The 14,574-nt window shown below is 40.8% G+C and overlaps 1 long non-coding RNA gene across 1 annotated transcript in view; it reads left to right on the top strand.

Moving 5' to 3' along the window:
• LOC310660128 overlaps positions 1-8,163 on the top strand; it is an 81,926-nt gene extending 73,763 nt beyond the window's left edge. The window contains exons 2-3 of the long non-coding RNA XR_014503220.1: positions 6,099-6,260; positions 8,058-8,163. This is a non-coding gene — a long non-coding RNA (uncharacterized lncRNA). The remainder of the gene's footprint in view (positions 1-6,098; positions 6,261-8,057) is intronic.
• Positions 8,164-14,574: the final 6,411 nt, after the last annotated feature.

Below are 14,574 nucleotides of genomic sequence, written 5' to 3'. Positions count from 1 at the left end.
GATTTAATCTCCTACCTGCCCCAACACTGTTCTTCGCACTGTCACTGTGGACTACTCCAACCATCTGGGAAGGGTGTATGTATGTATGTATGTGTGCAGACACATGTGTCACATTGAATGCAGGAGGCTATAAAAAAGCAACCCAAGCAACTTTTGGGGGTGTACAAATACAGTGGATCTATCACATAACTTTCAACTCAATCTGCTACTAGTTATACCGAAAGAAGAAGAGGAAGAAGAGTTTGGATTTGATATCCCGCCTTTCACTCCCCTTCAGGAGTCTCAAAGCGGCTAACATTCTCCTTTCCCTTCCTCCCCCACAACAAACACTCTGTGAGGTGAGTGGGGCTGAGAGACTTCAACGAAGTGTGACTAGCCCAAGGTCACCCAGCAGCTGCATGTGGAGGAGTGGGGAAGCGAACCCGGTTCCCCAGATTATGAGACTACCGCTCTTAACCACTACACCACACTGTGAGTGATTCATGCAAACAGCTATCCTCCTAGAGTGGATATTTACCAATTGTCTATCAAAGTTGGAGTCAAATGCCAGTAGCAGTGACTTTAATGTGATAGTTCATGACCTTGTGATAGTTCAGGAGATGAAATAGAGCATTTTGTGGTTTTCTTTGCAAGTGTCAGTAAAGGATCATTAGTCTTGTTGATTTCAATGGGACCAGCATCCAGGTCTGTAATAACCTAAGCCATAATTTTAAATTTTAAAGTTCCACTGTAATCAATGTCCTACTATTAAGAAGCAGAGAGTCATGGGATCAGAGTTGAAGTCTCACCAATATCCAATATCTGCCAGAGGAAGCCTTCATTTGATGAGACTCCCTTCCCTGAACCCAGGATTCAGCACATTATGAAGCAACCATGTGTGTGCCATGGTTCCAGCGATCTGAATTTTCTGCTTGGGCTTCTAAAATGTGCACTGTCTTCTCCCCTTTCAAAGCCACTGTAATATCACTGCAGTGCTTGCCCAACATCGCATTATGTCATGCTTTGGTGTACTGTATGCTGAAGCACCACGTTCACCAATTATATTGTGGACATACTCTCTAAATCTCTGAAATATACTCTGAAGATTAGGGAAACTGCTGCATCTTTGATCTATGAGCTACCCACTCATATGTGAGGTTGATCAAGTGCATGGATAAGTCTTCTGACAAAAGAAAGAGGCCCAAGAATGTGCAGGAGCCACTTATTAAGACAGAACCAGAAGATTTGTTCATTGTCATTCAATAGGGGTTAAATTATTTGGACTGTGCTTGAACTAAATAGTTAAGGGCTGAGACCAGTTTCACTAAAACCAGAGGGAAAGAATAGCTAGAGTATTTAATTGTATAGAGACCGATGGAACAGAATACTCAACAGAGGTATAAGCTTATTTAGGTTTATGGATATGTTAGGTGGTGAAGTAAATTCTAACTCATTGAGATCGGGAAAGGGCTTTGAGCACCTTCCAAAAGAGGTTGTATAAATAACAAAAAAAAATATAAAACGAGTGCTCTGTTGCTCCAACCCATTCCAATCTTTCTTTCGACATGTAAGCAATTCAGTAAGAAGAGGGAAAGATTAATGTGCAAATGTAGGTTGGTGCAAAAGGAATTAAAACTAAATTAGTTGTTACACCATAGTTGTTAACTATGTAAACATTTCCTGTTTATTAAGATACAATTAGATTTTAGAGATAATACAATATTGTGCTGCTTTAGCGCTTGTTCTTTCTTTTACTTTTCTGTATTTTAAAGACGGTATCACAATTGTTCACCTTTTTTGTCATCTGCTGGAACATTCCACTTCTCTCTGTCTTCCATTTGGATGGTATCAGTCAGTAATTACAGTTCACATATACTGTAGTTTAGTGAAGCTGTAAAGAATTGGTTTTTTTAAAAAAAACAAATCCCTGGCAAAGCAGTATCCCATTACATCACTGCTTCACATGCATTCATTCTCTTCAATATTGTTGGCTATTTCAGGTTAACTACCAAAATTATTTGCCTGAGAAGCGAGATTTAATTGTCTTACAACTACCTCTGTGAAATACAATAGGGATAACAAGTACCCATTGATTATACTATTGGATAGAAAAAGGGACTCTTATTCTTGCATTTTTCATTCATTTTGTCATTGCATTCTCTTTGAAAGAGACCAAATGGGTCTCAGCAGGTGAAAGCAAAGAAATGTGAAAGGGCCCCTTTGATGAATGACAATAACACAACTGCCCTCCTCTCTCCTTTAACCCCCTCCCCTCATTTTTTGGGAGATTATAAAACCGTATTAAATCATGCCCTGTTCGATATTGATTGAGAGGGAGCTAAACTAAAACCAACAATAGTAGACTGAATCAGAGAATTGCAATTTCTTCAATGGGCACTAAATCCAGCTAACCTCCCAGTGCTTTTTTCCCTATGCAGGCACTTAATAAATAAATAAAACTATTTACTTACCATCAAACTATTATATAAGGAACAAATTTACATTTGTGCCAGCATCATCAGTTACAGCCGTGTCAACATCTTGCAACATTAACTGCAAGAAGCTGTGCCCACAATCTTAGAGGTGGAAAATTCAAGTCAAGATTTGAAGGAAGGGAAATTTGAAATATTCGTAACACCTGTTGCTGAGTTCAAAAGAAGTACAAAGCACTTTTAAAACTACAAAAATATATGTGGTTCAAAAAAGGCAGAATAATATTTGATGTTAGACCTAGATAATGTTTGATGTTAGACCAATTGTGTTTCAAGGCTATTTATTGTAGACATCAGTATTCACTATGTGACAATCAGTTTGGTCTTGCTTGAATATGTTAGCTTAGAGGAGCTCTTCATGATAACATTGGGTGTTAATTTACGGTCAGTGGAGGACAACCCCCCCCCCCTTATTATCACAATGCATTTCGAACTGTAGGTGCAAATAGCATAATAAAGCAAAAAAAAAAAAAAAGTTCTTACATCGTACCAAAGTCAATGCCAGTGCTTTTAATCTGAATGTGCTGTTTCTCGGTCACACTCAAGCTATAGACTTGAGCTGTAAAGGTCTTTTCCATATTTTTCACTCTTACGTGTGTATCAGAAATTACAGCAGTTCTCTGTCAGAGGTAATTCCTGAGCATAGTTTACAATGTGAGGGGGAAAAATACTGATTTAAACAATCCATTTCCAAATAGACATTGTATTATGCCATGATAATAAGTGATGGCTAGATTCAACAAAATGTTCTGAAGTGATACTTCTCAAATTAGCCATTAGTGCAGAATGAAATAATTGTTCAGATAATAATGATACCAATATTAATTCTGTTCCTAGTATGTAAAGATAAGGGCTTTTGGGGTATTTATTATTAATAGACTTATTTGAAAGAACAGCACACAGAGAGCCAGGGAGGGGGAGCATATAAAAAGCTTTTCCCAGTAGTCAGCAGCACAGTTATAAAAATTAAGAAAATGAAGCAAAGTAGTCCAGCATTCAAAGAAAAATATGCGTCACCTTTCTAATCGCTAAAATGTTTTGATGTTTGATGGTTAGAAACCCTTCAAATATGCACTCATCAATGAGGTGATTCATGATATCCATGCAGAAAGTATATTAAGACTTTTGCTGCTACTAACATGCTGCATGTTTAAAATATTAGTATCAAAAAACATCTGACAGATAAAAATCTTTGGAAGGATAGAAAATACTGCAGTGATAAAAAGAAGTGTGATGAGACATGAAAGAGCTGCATACAAAGCAAGATGCTTTTGAGAGGAACACATACAAAAGAAAAGAATTAATTATTTTTTCACCATATGTTTATGACCGTATTGATTTTTTTGATTGATCTATATGCTTTTTTTTTTACTCTGATAGTTGCTTTGCCTCTGTTTATTTACTTTCCTCATGTGACATCTATCGGTGTTCACCTTTGATTTCGTTCAATGCCTGTTGCAATACTTCCATCCAGCAATACTTTTTCTGTGGAATACGCATCATTAATAAATATTTTGATTATGAGCTAAATGTGAAGGTTGAAACCACTTGTAATTGCATTTGGCTCCTAACAACAAAAAGATGCATAGAGCAATGGCAGGTTTTGAAGCTTCTAGTGCCGAAACTGCAGTGATTCTCTTTGACACAGTTTCCTAAGCAAATTTTTATAAATATAGCATACCAGCTACAGAGCTTTAATTTCTTAAAATGCCACTCAGGATGAACTGGCTGAATTATAATGCTAATTGTATTTTAATTTGATTTGACTTTTCAAAGGAAGATACAGAATGCTAGGTTTCTATTAATAATTATCAAGGTGTGGGGAGGTGGTTGTGCAAGCTTCTTGTGCCTTATTTTTCAGATTGTGCAAAAAATGTGTTAATTCTTCTCTTGTCCAGTTCCTTGCAAAAATGTTCCTGTGCCTTACCTAAACAAGCCTAAGCTACCTAAAAATGCACCTGTCCTCTACCTAAATAATAAATTCTGGAGGAAAGAAGACTCTCGCAGTTTTTTTGTTCCTCCTTGTCTAGAAATAGACACACCTTCCTTCCAAATTACATTATGTATGCTGAGAAATACAGTCGTCAACTAATTGAGGATAAGCTGTAATGAACTATTGTGCTTGTCCTTATTGCCTACCAATTATCTATGGTGATTATAATTAGGACCAATATTTTTTTTTCCTTGGGAGTGTTTGGGCAATCATCATTTGCTTATGGGTGCGTTGTTGTTGTGCTACATTTTGACATTGTTCTCCGGATATGATCAAGGGAAATATAGTCTAGATCTGTGTGTGTGTGTGTGTGTGTGTGTGTGTGTGTGTTGCAATGAATACATGCTTCATCTACATTCAGTGTTTGAAAAGACATTCGATGTATTTAATAGAGTGATGGCCACCACCTAGGATGCCTTTGAAAGAGAATTAGACAAATTTATGGAGGATACGACTATCAGTGACTATGAGGCCTTGCCACCCTGGACACCTTCAGAAGGACGGGTGGGATGTAAACTGGATAAACAATAACAATCATGATGGGTATGTTTCTGCCTCCATTGTCAGAAGCCAGTTGCTCCTGAAGATAAGTTCTGGGAATCATGAGTTGGGAGAACGCTGTTGCACCCAGTCCTGCTTGCTGGCTCACCAGAGTGGTACATGCTCTGGTTATCTCCCGCTTGGACTACTGTGATGTGCTCTATGTTTGAAGATGACTTAGAAACTAATTCAAAATGCGGCTGCCAGACTGGTGACTGGGAGCAGCTGCCAGGACACCAGTTTTTAAAGGATCTACATTGGTTCCCAGTACATTTCCGAGCATAATTTAAAGTGTTGGCGCTGACTTTTAAAGCCTTAAACGACTTTGGCTCTGTGTACCTGAAGGAGCGTCTCCACCCCTATTGTTCAGCCTGGAGACTGAGGTCTAGCTCCAAGGGCCTTCTAGCAGTTCCCTTACTGTGAGAAGTGAGGTTGCAGGGAACCAGGCAAAGAGCCTTCTCAGTAGTTGTGTCCACCCTGTGGAACGCCCTCCCATCAGATGTCAAGGAAATAAACAACTACAGTCATACCTCTTGTTGCGTTTGCTTCACGTTGCGGCTTTTTGGGTTGCAAACGCAGCAAAGCATTCTGCACACTTTGCACATGCACAAAAGTGCTCTATCGTGCTCTGCGCTTGCGCAGAAGCGCTGCTCTAGTTACAGACTTTTTGGGGTGCGAACGGCGCCCCAGAATGGATCGTGTCCGCAACTAGAGGCACCACTGTATCTGACTTTTAGAAGACATCTGAAGGTAGCCCTGTATAGGGAATTTTTTTTATGTTTGATGCCTTACTGTGTTTTAATTTGTTGGAAGCCTCCCAGAATGGCTGGGGCAACCCTGTCAGATGGGCGGCATATAAATGATAAAAATATTATTATTTATTTATTATTATGGCTTCCCATGGACAAGGACCTTTGGCCTGATCCAGCTCTTCTTATGCTTTTATTCTGAGACAGCCAGTTTGGTGTGTGAGAGAAAACCATTCACAATTTCTTTAAGTTTTAAACAGATTAGAGATTGTTCACAACAACAAAAGTCATCTTCAATACCCATAAATGTAAACACCTGATTAATCATGTTCTCATCTCTTGCAGACATCCTTACGCCAGTGAAACTGAAGCAGCCCGCTGAATTCAACCTAAGCATTTAACACCACTGCAGCTTGAATGCCAGGTTTGGTCAACATAAAATAAAAAAAATATTCATGTGTAGTTATGTATTTTTCTGGAGGACAGTCAACCCCAGAAGCCAGTCAGGTAAGTGGAAGAATTTTGGATTGATATCTAATGGGAATAAACATGATTCCCGCTTCATGTGCCAGATATGTGCACAGATATGTGCTTGTCCACAGAGTATCTTCTGACAAATACTCAATATTTGATTAGGATGCATGTGCTGCCCACACTACCACCATGGCAGACATGAGCTGAGTGCATTTACAGCCATGTGTGCCCTTTAAGGCACTCAGTGTGCTAGGAGACATGTGTCTCACAAGCAGCAAACTCATCAGCTGCATAATTCATCAGGCCGAACCACACGGCTCTTTTTAGTGATGAGGTGGTGGGGCTTGAGTGAATGTGGTTTGAATGATTCCCTTTGTGGTTAAATGGCCACAACAGCACTTCACTACAAGTCTAGGTGCTATATTTCCACCCTATCACAAGATGCGGGGATGGGATACAGTAGCTGCATATTGAACTGTGGCCACTTGAAGATGCAATCTCTTGACAATTTTGCCATGCTGCCTGAAGGGGATAAAATTTACACTTCATTTTTATCCACAGAAATCCCCCCCCCCCAGTCCAGATGATCATACTAATTAGCCCCTGGATTTGATCCTTAGGAAAATAAAAAATAAAACAAATCCTGCCTTTCCTTCGTGATGCTTCCCAGCACAGAGAGAATCGATCGCATAAAGTGTGACATCACACCTTTTCCCAATGTACCGTACTTCCAGTTCTCCAGCACCAGAGAGAAACTGGGTGATATATTGCACTTCTCATGATTACCCATCTGCATAGTGTGGATCACCACATGGGGTGGGGGGAAATCCTCTGGAGATTGTCTGCACTACTCCTTCATTCCAAATATAATGTGAGGAGTGGGGTGTAAATTGGCCTAATTCTTCCGTTCATCTTGGTTGTTGATCTGACACATCAACATCTTTACAGGGTATGCAAAATTATCAGAAACTATAAGATATTGGTCCACTAATTGGGACTCCTGTTACAAAGTTTTGTCATGATTTCTAACCAAACAGGTTTATACTCATGAAATACTGCAAAAATAGGAAAGATCTTGGTTTTCTAGATTGGTCTCCCTTTATTTTTCTCCCCACATCTGATTACATGTCCTCCAGTTGTTACCATTGTATTTAGATTAATTAATTTTCACTAAATGCCAATTTACACATGTGCATCAGAGGGAGATTATTCCTTATAGGCCAATTAGCATCTCCTACGGAAGAGCTCAAATGAAGAGGTTTTGCTCAACTGTGTGTGTATGTGTGTGCACATTTGTGTGTGTGTTGGGGGGGAAAGAGAAACCATATTCTAACCATATTGCATAGGTCTAGAGAGAAGTTCCCTTTTGCTACTTTAATGTACCAAATCTTTACTATTCTCTAAGTTTTCTTTAGCTCCTTCTCAGACCTTCATGCTCAGAATTCTAATGATTAGGGCTTCCTCATTGACACTCCATAAATTCCTACCCATTGCTCTTCCATTTCTGATGTGGTGCTGTAGAGGCTTAAAGCAAGCAAACAAAAATCCTAACTGGAAGTAGAAGCAAAAAGCAATGGAGTAGGCAAAAGAGATTACTATTAATCCAGCACATTTCAGGCCCTAAGCATAAGGAAAGAAGCAGCAATAGATCTAAATGTTGAATTGTTCATTCTCTTAATTTCTTTGAAGGAGGACCAGTAGGGTCCAGAACACATTGGTGCAATAAACCTCTCTCTTGACTGCCCCATTACTTTTTGATTCCACTTCCACATTCTTTTGGGGAGTTCCCATTTTTGTTACATTTCCAAACTATATTGCTCTTCATTACAGTGGAATGCAGAGTGTCCTCAAATGACCTCTTAAATCAGAGGAATATGGAACATTCTAGTATGGAGTTAAAGGTAAAAAGAAAACCATCTGGATATACCTGTAAGATGCAGGTAATGAGAATGTATTATATTTTTGTGGTTTGGGGGTGGGGTCTGCCAAACCTATCTTAAGCTGGAAATGTGCTCTCTCTTTTTTGTTCAGTTTCTATCACATGCACCAAACACAAATAAATAAAAAGCAAGCTCACGCTAGTGAAATCCAGATATTGGGTTGCCAACGTGGTGCCCTCCAGATATGATGGACTGCAACTCCCAGCATCCCTGAACATTGGTGATGCTGGCTAGGACTAATGGGAGTTGTAGTCCAGAACATCTGAAAGATACTATTTCTGCTGGCTCTGATCTAAATTCTAAATATTGTGGGTTGGGATCTATCAAGTATCTTCTGTGAGCTGAAAGCATAGGTACAAAATCTGGCAAAACTTAAGAGAAATGACAAGTGGAATGATTTCACGTACCGTGGGCAATGATGACTCTTTCATGCCATCTTCAGCTTTGTCTGTCTCCAACCTAAGAGTCTAATCCAATTCTTTGCAGTGTATACAAGCAGACAATCTCACTCAGGCTATGTTGGTGCAAATAGCTCCTTTCCCCTAGTTGTGATTCAGTGGCCTGCTCTCTCCTAGCACCTAATTAGCAATAACTGGGATAGTAGCCAGTTCTTTGCACCCATCCAGCGTTCCTTGGAGTGAGTTTCCAATGCTGGTGCATACTTCAAATTGTTAATTCTCAAAGCTTTCCTCTTACTTTTATCAGAGTTGGGGCAGCCTGTCCCATTTGCTATCTGAGGCAAAACAGGAAGATGCCCCTCTACTTCTGCCACCCCCACCAAAGCCTTGCTTGCTGGGGACACACAGCGACTTCTGGTGAGATCTCACGAGAAAATCTTCCTCAGAACTCTCACAAGATCTCGCTGGAAGCTGCAGCTGCCTGTGAAGCTGTGTGGCTCTGGTAGCAGGGGCAGGCAAGGGGCCTACAGGGGCACCACTGCCTTATAGGATTCAGCCACCTGAGGTAACTATTTCAGTCAGCCTCATATGCAGGCCAACCTTGATCAGAGTAGAAGTGGCCACTTCTTTCTACTCATGTCATGGCTTATATGAGAGCCAGTGTGGTGTAGTGGTTAAGAGCGGTAGTCATGTAATCTGGGTAACCGGGTTCGTGTCTCCGCTCCTCCACATGCAGCTGCTGGGTGACCTTGGGCCAGTTACAGTCTCTCAGCCCCACTCACCTCACAGAGTGTTTGTTGTGGGGGAGGAAGGGAAAGGAGAATGTTAGCCGCTTTGAGACTCCTTAAAGGGAGTGAAAGGCGGGATATCAAATCCAAACTCTTCTTCTTCTTCTTCTTGCATATTTGCAAGGTTGTCATCAGAAGGGTCCTTCTGGATCAGGCCCATTTGTTGAAATCAAACAAGCACATTTGCTTGGTCCTTATGGATCAGGCTGAAGCCCCATTTGTTGAAATCAAACAAGCACATTTGCTATAGTCTTTTCAGTGCTTGCTTAAAACATTTTTGTTTTGGCAAACCAGGGCTCTTTTTCAGCCGGAACTCACCAAAACTCAGTTCCGGCCCCTCTCAGGTGGGCGCCAATGCCATTCTAAGAGAACAAGGGCCATGTCCATACTGAGTTCTGGCACCTCTTTTTCTAGAAAAATAGCAGTGAGGTAAACCCATTCAGACATGTGGACGCGGGTGGCGCTGTGGGTAAAACCTCAGCGCCTAGGACTTGCAGATCGCATGGTCGGCGGTTCGAATCCCCACGGTGGGGTGAGCTCCCATCATTCGGTCCCAGCGCCTGCCAACCTAGCAGTTCGAAAGCACCCCTGGGTGCAAGTAGATAAATAGGGACTGCTTACCAGTGGGAAGGTAAACGGCGTTCCGTGTGCTGCGCTGGCTCGCCAGATGCAGCTTGTCACGCTGCCCACGTGACCCAGAAGTGTCTGCGGACAGCGCTGGCTCCCGGCCTATAGAGTGAGATAAGCGCACAACCCTAGAGTCTGGCAAGACTGGCCTGTATGGGCAGGGGTACCTTTACCTTTACCTCAAATCCATTCAGACATGTGGAAGTTACATGTGTGTTATCTCTTTTTAGCTGACTTTAATCATCTTTTGAATGTTTTTCAATACCTGCTTTAATCAGGCTGGGTTTTTTTTAATCAAGAACCTTCATGTTTTATTTTATATTTTTGTAAACTGCCTATGGGAAGCCTGCAAGCAGCACATGAGCAGAACAGCCTCTCTCCACTTGTGATTCCCAGCACCTGTATCAAACTTTATTTCGGTCACAGACAAGCATATGATAAAACATACGGATAAACTGAACACATAAGGCTTAAAACAGGTAGGAGATAGAAACTGGTAGTTAAAAAGTGATTATATCATACACAACTTAAAAAGATAAAAACAAAGACAAGCAGTTAAAAGAGAGGGAGTGATGGAGCACAGGTCTTGCATTTTGGGCCTTCTGTTTAGGCGTAGTTTGTGGCACAAACCATCCTTTGATAAATAGCCATCATGGCAGTGCAAAATCTAGCACCTGAGTATGTAATACCTGGGTTTCTGGTTAAGATGACTTCCAGTCAAGATGGTGATGGTTCAGAAAACAGGCTCTGGAGCTCCACAGATCACAGGATTTTAACTGAGCTTTAATTGGATTTAACTGTGTCAAACCAATTGTTTTACCCAGCACCTGGTATTCAGGGGGAAACTGCATCTAAAAGTGGTGGTAAAACATAGTGATTGTGGCTACTAGCCCTGATAATCTTATCCTCCATGAATTTGCCTAATTCTCCTAAAACCACCCACGTTTGTGACCATCACCACTTCTAGCAGGAGTGAATTCCACAGTTTAACTATATGCTCTGTGAAGTACTTTCTTTTGTCTAACCTGTGTCTTCCAACATTCACCTTCATTGTATGGCTCTGAGTTCTAGTATTTTGAGAGAAAGGGACTCTATTCATATTCTCCACACCATATGTAATTGTCTGCAGCTCTGTCGAGTCCTCCCCTCGCTCACCCTTTCCCCTAAACTGAAAAGTCCCAAATGGTGTAACCCACCTACAATGTTAACAATGCAGATGGTTCTTAGGTCCAGCATTGATGTAATATTTGAACATGCATCCCACATATCCCCTTCACTTAAGCACCTAAAATGGGACTTTTTGAATGAAGCTAAGTGCTAAATTAAACCCTCGAAAATAACCATTGCATTTGCTGAAGAAGTTGCCAGAGTTGCGGGTGGGGGGCAGAGCATGATCATGATTTTTCAACTTCTCTGTTACACTTCTGAGCTACACCATTACATTAGCACAATTTGTGCATTTAATTTTCCCTGTTAAAACTAAAATAAAGTTGATGATGCTTTTATAACACACATTTAATGTGAATGCTAAATTATACACTGTTACATTGAGTTAACATGTTTCACATTGATATATTTTTATTCACTTGCTAAAAGTCCCTCTTCCATGAATACTTGAGACGATGAAGCATTTATCCACTACTCTTGCATGCCGAAGAGATGGTTATTCTAGTCAAGAAACCCAATTTCCATACATTACAATTATTTGGGATTGTTACTAATGTATGATAATGTAAGGAAAGTGTAGGCTTTCTTCTTCAATTTCTAGGGAGGAGTTATTTTATATCATTAAGTTACAGTACTTTCACTTTGCGCCAAATTCTCTAGATCAGTAAATTTATTGCTGGCTGATTATTCAAACAGAAAGGAACAGGGTGGAGGGAATTATCCAGCTAGCTATTCTGCTCCTCTAGAAGAAATATTTAACTCCAAAGTGGCCAACAACAGGGCATTTAGGCACCTAGATTCTCTTTGAAATACCTTTGATATCAACAAAATAAATTGGTGTCCTGATCCTATTACAGAGCACAATCCTCACCCCAGTTAGGATGGGGCAGAGGTGTCCATTGTCTGCCTCAGAAACCCTCTGCTATACCCATGGAAATCTCTTAAGGAATGAATCTACTGCCAATGGTGGTCAGTGTGAGGTCTCAAAACAGGGCATTTGGGGCGCAGAGTCAGGGAAGAGGCAGCCTTTATCTGTTGGATCCAAAGCCCCAGATGAACGCCAGGATCATGCCCATGCCTCACTGATTTTAATGGGATGGGTAATTCTGAAAGATGGAGATCCGCCAGGCAAGACAAAAGGGAAAATGCCACACTCCCACCTGGAAATAAAAAGCTAGCAGGCTTTTGGAAGTACTGGATGATCCACCACTTCATACACCCACACCATTTTTTTTTAAAAGACAGAAAGTTTGACTGGCTAGAGATAACAGTTCAAATATGATCATGTGACACATTGATGAAACAGACAACAGAAAAAGAGTAAGGTACTTGTACAAGCTGTTAAGGCCTCTTGAGATGCTATTATATTTTCAGAACAAGTAACAGGGAAAGAAATCCAGATAAATTTTCAGTGGAAAGAACCTAAAGAAATAAAAACAGCAGCTGCAAACACAAAGCAAAATACAGCCATGCTTTGCAACGACCCCTTCTCTGAATTTTGCAATGTAGTTCTCTTGCTAATAACATGTATAAAATGCATATGCTAGGGTAAAGTATGCAAAAATGCACTATAGTAAGAAAAATTGCTTTCCAAAGGTGTGCATAATTGGGAGAAATGTGCACTTTTTTAAAAAAGCAAACTGATGTGGAAATGTGGAGATCTGAATTTACAACTGGAAAAATGAGAAATGGGAGAAAACTGAAAATGACAGGATTCGCCCATCCCTAGTGCCGAATGCACATGTGTTCACACCAAGAGCACCAATCCGCAGAGGGAGTTCCACAAATGCAGTGCCACCACAAAGATGCTCATTTGCCACTATTCACCCGCCAGACCTCAGCAGGAATAAGTCAGCAGAATAACCCAGAAAAGTACCTCACCAGATGATATTAAGGGCAGGATCGCATAGCAGAAGGGCCATAACTCCGTGGTAGATCATCTGCCTTGAATGAAGGAGGTCCCAGGTTCCGTCCCTGGCCTCTCCAAGTATAGTGGGGAAAGGTTCCTGCCTCAGACCTAGGGCGGCTGCCATTGCCAACCAGCGTAGACAATATTGAACTAGATGGACCAATGTATTGACTCAGTATAAGGGAACACCATTTTCAAGCCATAGTTGTGAATAGCTCAGTGCCCAGCTGCGCAGAATCCTTTATCCCCATGCATATAGGCAAGCATTAATTGTGGCGTTTTTGGTTTGCTCTCTCTCCTTTTCTCAAGAACGTTTCCTCATCTGTTAACAATTGAGGAATGCAGTGGAACTACAGAACTATGAAATCCTATGCCTATCTACTCAGAAGTAAGCTACATTGAGTTCAATAGGACATACTCTCAGGAGTGCAGTGTAAGTGGAATTACTTGATTGCATCACATTTTCCTATGGTTGGGGTTTCTCCCAGAATTTGTGATCCAGGAAGCCATTGAAATCAATCAGATTTCTGCTGATAGGTTGAATGGGGTGCATAATGCACTCTAACATTCCAATCCTCTACTGACATTCCAATCCTCGGATTGGAATGTCAGTAGAGGATTGGAATGTTAGAGTGCATTACGCTCTGACAATCCAGTCCTACACAAACACTGTGTTCAATGAGACTTTTACACAGGTAAGCATGCATAGCAGTAGATAGCAGCCTGAGGCTGTAATCCTAACTCCACATACCTTGGAGTAAACCCCACTTGATTCAGTGAGACTTACTTCTGAGTAAACTTGATTAGGATTGCAGCTTAAATGCCTTTCTCTTGAAGTTATTCGAAACGCCTTGAAGAATAGCACTGCACCTTTGCCTTGAGGGTAATTTGACAAAGAATTTCTCATTTATTTCTATTATTTATTTTATTAAAGTATTTCTATACAGCCTTTCACATCCAATTCCAAGGCGTCAAACAGCAACTTGAGAAGTACAGACATCACCATGAAAATTGTAATATATAGATGGAAGTTAAAAACCCCAAGGATGTTATACTGGAAATTAAGCACCCGCAAAAGCCCAGGATCACAGGCATGTTTTTAGTAAGCACCAAAAAGCTGTTGTAGCTCATTCCAATAGTCAGGCAATGGTCCTAAGAAGAACTCTGCTAGACCAGGCCAAAGGCCATCCTCTAGTCTACAATCTCGTCTCAGCATCACCAACCACATGCCCATGGGAAGAAGGTAAGCAGGTCTCCAGTTAAATTCCACCCTGTTTTTGTTCCTTAACAGTGTTTGACACATTCAGATCATCCGTGTGCTTCCACATTTATTTTCTGTTGCAGAGAGTCCTCAGCTTTCAGGCTCCTGCTGTTTTCGCTGTTCTGTCAGCTAATTAAACACACAAACCTGAGAGAAAGGACCAGTTAAATCCTCCTCGCTAACAAAAGAGATTTCTCAATAGGGCTGATGTCAAATGCATTTTGAGATGTCTTGTGAAACCTCTTCATGAAGCAAAA

The sequence above is a fragment of the Podarcis tiliguerta genome, assembly GCF_965153285.1.
Source record: "Podarcis tiliguerta genome assembly, chromosome: 11".
NCBI classification, from domain to species: Eukaryota; Metazoa; Chordata; class Lepidosauria; order Squamata; family Lacertidae; genus Podarcis; species Podarcis tiliguerta.
This window is presented reverse-complemented; position numbering and strand designations above follow the sequence as displayed.